We start from the raw sequence: 12,079 nt of genomic DNA, 5'->3' as shown, positions 1-12,079 counted from the left end.
TTTGCACACAAACCTCACCCAGCTGCTGCTCAAATGTTTTATTTTTAGTTGGCAGCCAATCAGAAGAAAGTCAGTTTGAAGAAAGGCTTTCTAACAAATGTTGTTGTTAAATTTGTCAAAATCAAGATTGGTTTTCATTTTCAGTGTAATGAGCTCTCAGGCCCACTGTAAAATCATTTGAGCCAGTGCACTTAGAGCTACAGCTGGCTTTTTATCTACATAATGATACATATATCTACATATGATATGTGCAAGTACAAGTGCAAAACCTTTACTATAGTTACTTAAGTTTTTTCTACCTTGGACTGAAAAAATAAATAATTTTAACATTTTCAGAAATGTGTCATAAGTAATAACATAATTACACAAACATTTATAATGCCACATATTATGACATTTGTTAACCAATTCAGTAAATCACTTTGTGTTCCAGCTATTCAAAAACCATCCCACCACAATGTGACTACACTGAAAAATAAGGTATCTATTAATTTATTACAAATCCAACATGGACATACCAAAGAAGCTTCTTTCTATATTCACAGTTTTAAAAGTGAACTTGTTTGTATGCTCAACTTGCTCCTCAAGTTGCCAAACTGACAGGAAGTGTCACTGTGCTTCCCTTTTCTTGTTCTTTAGCTAGAAAATGAGAAAATGAAAAATAAAGAAACCCATACAGGCACGTGGAGAACTAATCCAAACAAAAAGATTCCATCTGGCCTGCAGATTTAAACTCAGGATCTGATCTTCTTGCTTGCTTCCCCTATCCTGCTACAGGATCGCAACGAAACTCCACAAAGACGAAGGACAAGTACAGGTGAGCTGCCTAATCTACGCAATGGGAAATGAAGCAGAGAACATTTACAAGTCACTCACCTTCGCCTCCGATGAAAGTCGTGACGACTTCGCCGTCGTAATGAGGAAGTTCGACGAGTATTTTTTCCCGCAGAGGAACATTATACATGAGAGAGCATGTTTTCATCAACGTGTCCAGCGGCCAGGCGAAACGGCGGAGAGTTTTATCCGAGCCCTGTATGACCTCTCAGAGCACTGTGAGTTTGGTGCATGTAAAGAGGAAAATATCCGCAATCGTATTGTGGTCGGGATACGAGACAAGGATCTCTCCCGCAGGCTACAGCTGATGAAGGACCCCACATTGGCACAAACGACCCAGATCGTCAGACAGTCAGAGGAGGTCGCAGCGCAGGTCAGCTTGCAGGGAGATGCGGGCAGGCTCAGTACAGGAGGTACGGGATAAACGGAAAAACATGGACTGGAAATCACAACAACAGCGAGGCAGGCTACCCGCAAAAAAAAAAGGGCGGGGCGTGACAAGCAATGCGGTCAATGTGGGAAGACACAGCATGCCAGGGATGAAAGGTGCCCGGCAGCAAAATCTGTTTGCCATGGCTGCCGAAAAATTGGACACTGGGCCAGGGTGTGTCGTAACACCAGATCAGTGAATGAGGTTACAGAGACAGAGAAAAGCGAGCAGGCCTCATATTTTCTAGGCTCAGTGTGTAATGCAAAAGGAAATAGCGAAGCATGGACTGTGCAGTTACTGCTAGACTCTGCCCCAATAGAATTTAAGATTGACACAGGAGCAGATGTCACTATCATAAATGAAGACACGTTCCACACAGTTGCTCATAAGAGAACACTAGAGCCTTCTAATCTCCCTCTAGATAGCCCCGGAGGAGAGCTGTTATGTCTCGGCTACTTAAAGGCCACAATAAGTTATAAAGGCAAAGACTACCTATCCAAGGTGTATGTGGTTCGTGGACACAGAGTTAGCAACCTTCTTAGCCGCTCCTTGTCAGTGCAGATGAACCTGGTGAGAAGAATTGATGAAGCAACAATCACTGCCACCAGGAACCAACCACTTTACGGTGAACACTAAAAACTGAGCCAGTCAAAATTCAGTTAAGGGATGATGCTGTGTCATACGCGGTGCATACGGCACGCCGTGTGCCTTTCCCCATGCTGCAGAAAGTGAAGGAGGAACTACAAAGAATGGAGAACCATGGTGTCATTGAGAGGGTGACCCAACCTACTGAATGGTGTGCCCCAATGGTGCCTGTCTTGAAGAAGAACACAGCAAGGGCCAGGATCTGCGTCGATCTGACAAAACTGAATAAGTCTGTCAAAAGAGAGCGCTACATCTTGCCTACCCCTGAGGAAACCATGTCCAGGTTGAGTGGGGCAACGGTCTTCTCCTCGCTGGATGCAGCCAGTGGATTTTGGCAGATCCCATTGCATCACGAGAGTTGCAAACTAACGACATTCATCACGCCATTTGGCAGGTATTGCTTTAAGAGGCTGCCCTTTGGGATAACAAGTGCACCAGAGATCTTTCAGCGAAAGATGTTGGAGACCTTAGAGGGGCTCGAAGGTGTGGAGGTCTTTATGGATGACATCCTGGTCTATGGGGCCACCATGGAACAACACGACACCCGACTTGAGAAGGTGCTGCAGCGCATTGAGTTAGCCGGATTGAAGCTTAACCGAGAGAAGTGCTCCTTCAGACAGAGCCAGCTTCGCTTCCTAGAGCACCTGATCGACTATTCTGGGGTCAGGCCAGACCCTGAGAAAGTGAACGCCATTCTGCAGCTGCCGTCACCAGAAAATGTGCAAGAGCTTAAACGGATCCTAGGAATGGTTAATTACCTGGGCAGATATATTCCTGCTCTTGCCACAGTATGCCAGCCATTGTACGAGTTGCTTAAAAGCAAAAACAGTTGGACCTGGGGCCACCCACAGCAGGCAGCCTTCGAGAACATTAAGAGTGCGCTTACATCAGCACCTGTTCTTGCCTTCTATGACGTCAACAGACTCACAGCCGTATCTGCCGACGCCAGTAGCTACGGGCTTGGGGCTGTGCTGCTTCAGCTTCATGGCGCAGAGTGGAAACCTGTTGCCTACTGCTCTAGACGCCTCACGGAGGCTGAAACACGCTACGCACAAATCGAAAAAGAGTGTTTGGCAAGTGTTTGGGCCTATGAGAAGTTTGATAAGTATCTATGTGGCTTAGATCGCTTCAGGCTTGAGACCGACCATAGACCTTTGGTGCCCCTGGTCAATAGCCGGGACCTTGACAATGTTCCATTGAGGTGTCAACGCCTCCTGATGAGGCTCATGAGGTACAAGCCGGAGGCCGTCTATGTCCCTGGCAAAACACTTGTCTTCGCCAATACGTTGTCACGGAGCCCACAGACTCGGGCTGAGGAAGACACTAGCACTCACAGTGAAGTGGACTGCTACATAGCCACCGTGTTACAGGGCATTCCAGCGTCCCCAAGCCAAAAGCATTAAAGCAGCCACTGCAACGGATGTTGAACTACAGACTGTCATCACGTACATACGCAGGGGTTGGCCTGCATACGGAGCTAGTGTGCCATTGAACATTAAAGCGTACATGAAAGTGAAAAACGAGCTATCAGAGGCTGACGGCCTGGTTATACGAGGCTGCAGAATTGTCATTCCAAAGTCACAGAGAACAGCCATCCTACACAAACTACATGAAGGGCACCAAGGCCTCACCAAGTGCAGGGATAGGGCTAATTCATCTGTGTGGTGGCCGGGGCTTTCCACTGAGCTAAAGAATGCAGTGCTGCAGTGCCACACATGTCTGGCACAGAGGCCAACACAGACAAGGGAGCCGCTCATCTCCACACCTTTGCCGGATCGTCCATGGCAAAGGATAGCCCTGGATCTCTGTGAACACAACCGGAATAATTACCTTGTTGTGTCGGACTACTACTCACGTTTTCTGGAAATACTACACCTACCATCCACGACCAGTGGCCAAGTTGCTCAGAAACTGAAGTCGACCTTTGCTAGGTTTGGGATCCCTGACAAGGTGGTGAGTGACAATGGCCCTCAGTTCTCCAGCTCTGAGTTCCAGGCCTTCGCGAGAGAGATGGATTTCGCCCACATAACGTCTAGTCCCCACCACCCACAGGGAAATGGTCACGTGAAGAGGGCAGTACAGACTGCAAAGAAAATCCTCCGGCACAATGACCCACTGATAGCACTAATGTGCTATAGGTCTACTCCCTGTACCACTACAGGCTTCAGCCCAGCGGAACTTATTATGGGGAGGAAGATCAGGACAACCCTGCCTACCTTGGAGAAGAATCTTCAACCTAAATGGCCCAACAAAAGAGAGGTCAAACAAAGGGATGCTGGTCAGAAGGCCAAGCAGGCGTTCTACTACGACCACCGCCATGGTACTAAGCCCCTACCTCCACTCCATCCAGGAGATGCTGTCCTAACTAAGCTGGACCAGGAGAAGGCTTGGGCAACACCGGCCAATAATCTCCAAGGAGAGCGTCACTCCGAGGTCCTATCTTGTTGCCACACCCCAAGGTGCGGTGCTGCGACGGAACCGCCGCCATCTCCGACTCGAACCATCTCCACGAGCTATGCCGCAACCCCTTCCAACACCCACTGTGGACACTGAGGAGCTGCCATCTCAGTGCGCTGGTGCGTCCACTCCAGAGACCCCACCTTTGGCCCCTACTCTGGCCCCAACGCTTGCACCCACTCACGCCGATGTACCGGATCAGTTACGCACAAGGTGCGGCCGGGTACGCAAGCCAGTCAAGAGGCTGGATCTGTAGACATTGGGATAATGGGAGAGAAGGAAGGACTGGGGAGTGGGAATGTTGTATTGTTGCTGTTTTGCACTTATGTTTTGAGCTGCAACCAATACTGCTGTTACCTGGTTGAGTTAATTACCTTAAAGGTTTACCATGTTTAATAAGTCCTTTTTTGTGGACACTGCCCTTCAGGCCGACAGTAAGCCAATTGTGCCCGGTCCTTAAGAGAACCGCCCAGAGGCTATTATAGTGTCACATGTTATCATTGTGTCGTTGCTGTTCTATTTGGGGTTTGTTATTGGAAATAACATGAAAAGGGGGGGAGATGTCATATACTGGGTTGCCTGTGTCGAGCGGGTGGGCGTTGAGGCTTTACGCCACCATGACATGCTTTGCGGCAGGGCTGCCGATGTGCAGTTCTTCTCTTAGCTGCCACACTTGTTGTTGTGCTGTTATAACCCATGCTGGACACGTGTTCAATAAAGCAGCATCATAAGAAAGTTACCGAGTGGTCATTCTACAGGTAATATCTATATTAGATAGATATCAACATTAATCTGATTCTTCTTTGGCTCTCGGAGGAGGCGGATGCACTTTTTCTCCTCTCCCTTATCTTCCCTGCTTATGTCCTTGTCTAGTCTCGTGTTTTTTTTGTATTTTCCCTGGAACATTCTCTCACAGTCTGTTCTCTAAAACCTAAAAGAGGAATTATGGATTGGATCAATTGGTCCCTAAATGCAATTGACACCCCTTTCTCAACGAGAAGTTTGGGCTTGGGTGAGCCTGAGTGCTGAAGATATCTACCTATTCGGAACCATGGTAAGAGGGTTCTGGCTGATCGGAGCTGGCTTGGCCCTGACTTATCAAAGAATTAAGAAAGCGGAACCAGCTGTTCAAACCCCCACAAGGCTGCCCGCTGGGATTGGAATGATGGGAGAGGCGTGAGTTTCTCAAAATGGGCCCATTGAGTCAGCACGGATAAGATCTTGGAGAGGCTATGGCTGCTGTGAATACTCAGAATAAGATCTCTGACTGCAGACTGGATACATCTTGGAAGGGCTAGCCCGGAATAACATCTCTGGGCGCAAAATTGGATGACATCTCGGGGAGGCACACGTGAGTTCTCAGAAACTCACAGAACGCAAGTATGGCGAAGCTCGCGGCTCTCCAACGGGAGATTGAGAGACCAGTGTTGGACTGTAGAACTGCTTTGAAATTCATATGAGCTATTCACACTAAAGTAAAAAATAACATCACAATAACATACCCCTTCGGCGCCAGCTGCAAGGCCGGAGCTGAACAAAACACCCTGATAACGACTGTGTTTAGTCTGTTCCTTCCCATTCCATGCAAGGTCACCTGGGTTGGCTGGAAGACTGTTTACTTAGCCTGGCAGGGCGAAGGAAACTGTCTCAGCTGAACTATGGACACGCACACACATACTGATACTGATAAGCACTCACCGACGCATCACCCTCCCTACCCCAGATGCAACGCCACCTCCAACGCTTACCTCCCCTCTGATGTGGACATCGGGTCAGTTGGAGGCGCAGTCGAAAGATTGCAGCGGTCCCAGATCAGATGTACACACTGGAACTCTTTCCCATGTTGCTTGTCTGTGTTTATTGTGCTATGGTGTGTTGATATCTGTGCATTCCTGTATTATCCTTTTGTGTTACACATTTCGATGTTTTTTTCCTCGCTACCTAGCCTGACCTGTCTCCCCAATGTGATGTTTGTGTATTGTATGTACGGTCGGCAAGGTCTGTCATCTCGGTTGTGGGCAAAAGACCTGCAACTGACAAATAAAGGCTATCTCTCATCTCATCTCATTAATCTGCATTTAAAACCACCTCCACAAGGAAAGTAATTTTAAAACAAAGAACTGTAATACCTTTGAGATCTCAGTAACTATGAAGTGATATTAGAGCTATATTAAGAAAAATAATATGATGGATCATTTTGAGGATAAACTCTCAATTTTTGGAAAAAATTGTACTTCGAGAAAAAAAATGTTCTATACTCTAGAAATCTCCTAAGATTAAATGGCATTGGCCCACCTCTAATTCTTGTTTTTTGACATTGATCTAGTTTCTGATTTAGTTTACAACACCTTACCATGCTTCCAGGATTCTCCTCATAACTATTTAAAGAAAATTCTCTTGATTATTTAATGTGGCAGATTATTGAACTGCAATAATCAGATCATACTTGTTAAAGTACAGCCACATTAAGATTAAAGTTAGTGACCCATTGACCTGTCAGAAAGACAAATGAGGGTTATGGTTATGTTCACATTGATCCTTTCATATTGAATTTTCACCTTTATAGATTCCCCAAAGTATTTTTTAACAGAAAAAGGGTAAAGAGACAATGCACAAACTGATAATTGTTAGAAATGCAACATATTGTAGTTTCTGAAAGTATTTTTGTTGACCTAAAATGGAATTTATGATGTCAAAGTTCTCGCCCTAAGAGAGCAGAGTTCTGTGTATTGATATTTATGCAATCTAAACCACTGTGTTTCTAATCAGGACGAGCCAGAGGAGAATATCATCTACGCCACAATTGACCACTCTAATCAAAAAACTCTGAAGTAAAAGGTAAGTTTGTCAGTTTTTTCCTACAATAATTTTGATCTCATCTTAAATTTTCTTTGCAGTGCTATATAATAGGATGTATTACAAAGCATATATTTTTCTTCAACTCCTCTGATTTCAATCAGTGAGTTATTTAAAAACTGAATAAAAAAACTGAACTCAACAGCAAAATCTTTGTAACGATCTGAGTTATTTAAATGTTGTGTGAAGCAGGTCAAAAACGAGGAGGCGGTGACTTATTCTGCTGTGAAGACGAAGGCAGAAACTGACCCCAGGAGCATCTACAGTAACATCTGCTAAGCTTACCAAAATTAAATCAGAGGGAATAAAACCTCTCATAATGTCAGTGCTATCTACCCATGCTGGTTCAGGTTTTAACACCACCACAGGCACCAACCACTTTGCAGCCACAGCTGAGTGCAGCAGCTTCAGCGATGGAGGTACTGAACATGGTCCATTTGGACTCAATGCCCCCAGTCTCCCTTTGAATGGTGTTGAAGCTCTGCTGCAGGTGGGAGGTGAAGATCTGGGGCCTCAGTCAGACGTTTCCAGCGCACCTTCACTATATGTTTCGGTGCCACAGTTTTGTCCAGCATCCTCCCCGTCACCTGATCCAACCCACCACCAGGTGGTGATCAGTAGACACCTCAGCCCCTCTCTTTACCCGAGTGTCCAGTACATATGTCTCCAGATCTGATGATACAATTACAAAATCGATCACCGAATTTTATTTGTTTTATTATTTATTTCTATGTATATATTGATTGTTTGTTGTGCCTCAAAACACAGAACTGTTTGTGATTAACATTTAAGAATTGTAGGTTATGTGAGTAAAAAGTCAAAGGCAGATTCTCAAACAAAACCAATGAAATTTGAAATTCTTAACTTTAGAAGCAGACAAATGCCTAAAAACACACCAACAAGTACCATATGGATATTTTATAGTGGTGATTCAGAAATTTAATCGGAAAGACGAAACTTCTTTATCTCTGTTCTCAGGTTTCTGGCATATCTTAAAAGTCTCATAGTACCTTTTTATCCCAGGTTTACTTGCTGTTCCTAGAGTTTTTAAAAGACCCCTGCCATTTTAGGATTCAGGAGACAGACCGTCTCTACATTTTAGATCAGGCTTAAAACCAATTATTTCTGGCCCAGGTATCAGAAAAAACAACCACAAAAAACAACAACCCAACACAGAACTTCAGAAGCACAGTGCCCAAGCTCGGTTCGTCTGTCACGTGATCAGTGACATCCAATACTCAATTCAGTATGTCACTGCTTTAGTACCTGATTCAATGGTTTACGAGGAAGTGATTCATTGGTGGGATTTGTGATGCGTTTAGGTCCATCCAGAGATAGCGAACCAGTGTGTGACTTAATGACATGGAGCCAGTGAGGACTTTCGGCCTGTTCATAAATAAACAACAAAAATAATAACCTTATACCTGTTATGTTTTTATTTTACCCAGATCAAAAAAATAAATTAGAAATGCATTATACATGTAAGTTATAGTATATTATATATAAATGTATCTGTCCACTGGTCAATCAAATAACCATGTGGGGGCAGAGACCTCACACCACAAACATACTCCCAACCTAGTATGTGACTGTGTTGTGTATTATTATACATCATTGATTTATTTATTTTTAATTTATCATGTTTACAAATGTCAAGTAGTCACAGTACAAATGAGACCACATCATTTTACATGTTTAAACAAGGAAGGTTTATTAATTAATAATCAAATAGACATAACATTATTTTGTTACTCCAAAAAATACATACGCAAATTTGTGATATTTATATGTGATATTTTAAAAGAAGCTGTCAACTTAGAGTGAACAATCATACTGAAAAAGTTGATTTTAATTTATAGACGCAAGCCGCACTTCATATTTTTGACCACCAGATGCTACTAAAGAAGACTGTGTTAAAAGGTTTAGAGTAATGAGCCCCTTTTGAATACACACTTCAATCCTTCAGAAAGCTTAATTTGCCCACCACTAGCTGCCCGTCCCTGAGACTGGTTCTGCTGGAGGATCAGCTGGAGGGTCCAGATGATCAGAATCAACCTTTTGGTGATTTACTTGCCTGGATGACTAAGGATGCATCAAGACTGTTAAAGGGATACTTTTCCCTTCCCACTGTCGCTAAGTGTTTGCTTATAGCGGGTCATCTGATTATTAAGGTTTCCTTTTGATTTTGTAGGGTCTTTATCTTCAGGTGACTGTTGTGAATTGGCACTATATACATAAAACTGACATGAACTCTATTATACAGACATCGAGTGTGAGACCAGATCAGATGACAAGGATATTCTGCTGTTGTGGATCATTGTACCAATGTCTAAACACAATACACACACACACACACACACACACACACACACACACACACACACACACAAAGACCCCCCCCAACACCCCAACAACACACACACACACACACACACACACAAAGACCCCCCCCCAACACCCCAACAACACACACACACACACACACACACACACACACACACACACACACACACACAAACATGTACAAAGCCTCTAGCAAATATTATATTTAGAGTTTAGCAACATTTTTTTTAAATTTAAATTTAATAAGTCTCACAAAATGATAATAGATCAGTTTGGACTGACATCATTGTTTTGATCACACCTGATGAATATCTTGTGATTTGTGACCACACTTGCCTGAGTGCTTCTCAGTTCTCAGAAAAACAGAAGCGGCATCATTTGTCATACCTCTAAAATAGTATCAGCATTGCTAAGTATCAAACATCCAAAAAATGCTAACTAAACAATGAAGTAAAATAATATGACTGACACAGACTCTTACAGCAGAAGCACACTTATGCTGTCTAATAATCAAAATCGGTGTGTTCATAGTCTGAGGCTGCAAATATAATTGCAATATGTCCGCACAAAATATGCATGATTCCCATCTCCTAAAGTCAACTGTCGACACATTACGTAAGTGCATATGGACGTACTATGTCTCAGAACATTTTAAATAAAAATGTTGTTTTTGTCTTTGGTTATGAATCAAATCTGAAAGAGATACTATGAGCTTACCTACCTTAAAATAAACAACACTATAGTCTCATGGGGAGGAGACATTAACCACAGGAAGTAGATACCACATTTGTGCTCATGACAAAGTGCAACAGAAACCTTTGAGAGATGCTAGACTGAGAACAGGAGATAAAAGAAGAAAAAGCTCATAATTTGGAGCAAAGATTTTTAATATCTTTCTATTTTAGATTTTTTTTTTTTTACTTAAAGGTAAGGAAACAAATATATAACATATATTTAAACAACAATCAAAAACTTGTATTTATATTACAGTTTACTTTGTAAAGTATTAATTACTCACAGAAACTCAACAGCAGCACCTGGAAGAAATTAAATTTATTGTCATAGTTGGAGGTGAAGTCACTTTACCTTGTGAAAATGGAAAAGATGTTCATGAAAGATGTCACAATAATACCTGGCTCTAACTGATTAGAGAAACAATAAAACAATAATGCTGCTGTAACACAGGAATTTAGCACCGGCTGCCAAAGATGCCACAGCTAAATAAAGCAGCGCGAGTGTTACAGAAAACCTTTCTCACGTTATAAAAGGACAAAGGTGAGGATGATGGTCATTATGACTACAGACAGTCATAATGACCATCAGGTCAGAGGTCAACATTTAATATAATTTCATTTTATTTATACAGCGCCAAATCACAACAACAGTCGCCTCAAGGCGCTTTATATTGTAAGGTAGACCCTACAATAACACTCACAGAGAGAAACCCAACAATCATATGACCCCTTATGAGCAAGCACTTTGGTGACAGTGGGGAGGAAAAACTCCCTTTTAACACCAAGAAACCAGAACCAGGGAGGGGCGGCCATCTGCTGCGACTGGTTGGAATGAGAGAAGGAAGACAGGATGAAAGACATGCTGTGGAAAATAGGGAAAGATTAATGACAAGTATGATTCAATGCAGAAAGGTCTATTAACACAGTGAGTGAGAAAGGTGACTGAAGAAGTAGTGACATGACATGATATTTTAAATCTTCACATAGTACTTCCATTGTGTTGGTAATACATACAACACTAAGAACAGTAACAATCTTAGTTTCTGAGTTTATAAGGCTGTTTGGCAATTTTCAACCAATACATTATTAAGTTGACCTTTGTAATGGGGAAAATTTTGGTTTATCCTCATATTTAGATTTAAGCATGCAGATGGCAGTGCAGTGGCAAAAGCCCTCCTATCAGAGATCATCTCCAGATGGGGTACCTGGAGAAAATCACAAGTGATGATGGCACCCATTTTGTAAATCAGGCACTGAAAGAAATCTGTGTGAGAGTGGGGTTTAGATTACAAACACATTGTGCATGGAGGGGCTGTAGAAATAGCGAAAGACTCCTTGAAAACCTCCAGCACACCTCACTCAGTCTCTATGAAGAGTTGTATGGAAGAGCTGCCAGAATGGGGGCTGAACCCCCAAAGTGGACAGGCGTGTCTACAGAGCTATTTAACAGTGAAATGATTGTGTATTGTCAAAATCTCCCCAAGACTCTCTCGCAGATACACCAGACAGTGAAGGCAGTCCCTCCCAGAATGGCAGAGGAACCCCTGCACCCTTTCAAGTCAGGTGACTGGTTGCTGGTGAAAGGCGTAAGAAGGAAACACTCGAAGGCAAAACGCTGGTTGGGCCCATTCCAATTCCTGCTGACCACACAGACAGCAGTGAAGGTCGCGGAAAGAGGCAAGTGGATCCACGTCAGCCATTGTAAGCTCTTCACAGGAGAATTGCCTGTGACACAGAAAGAACAACCAGACAAAACACATGGGGCAGAATAATCCCCGCA

The 12,079-nt window shown here is 43.3% G+C and overlaps 2 long non-coding RNA genes across 2 annotated transcripts in view; both read left to right on the top strand.

The window, feature by feature from the left end:
• LOC146502084 (uncharacterized) overlaps positions 1 to 12,079 on the top strand; it is a 44,626-nt gene that overhangs the window by 7,458 nt on the left and 25,089 nt on the right. The gene's annotated exons all lie outside the window — the stretch shown is intronic.
• Positions 5,741 to 7,544, top strand: LOC146502085 (uncharacterized). The gene is made up of 2 exons (XR_014869279.1): positions 5,741 to 7,204; positions 7,412 to 7,544. It is a non-coding gene; the product is annotated as an uncharacterized LOC146502085 (long non-coding RNA).

The sequence above is a fragment of the Neolamprologus multifasciatus genome, chromosome 15 (genome assembly GCF_963576455.1).
Source record: "Neolamprologus multifasciatus chromosome 15, fNeoMul1.2, whole genome shotgun sequence".
In the NCBI taxonomy this organism is placed as follows: Eukaryota; Metazoa; Chordata; class Actinopteri; order Cichliformes; family Cichlidae; genus Neolamprologus; species Neolamprologus multifasciatus.
The sequence above is the reverse complement of the archived record's forward strand: the minus strand, read 5'-3'. Positions and strand labels throughout refer to the sequence as shown.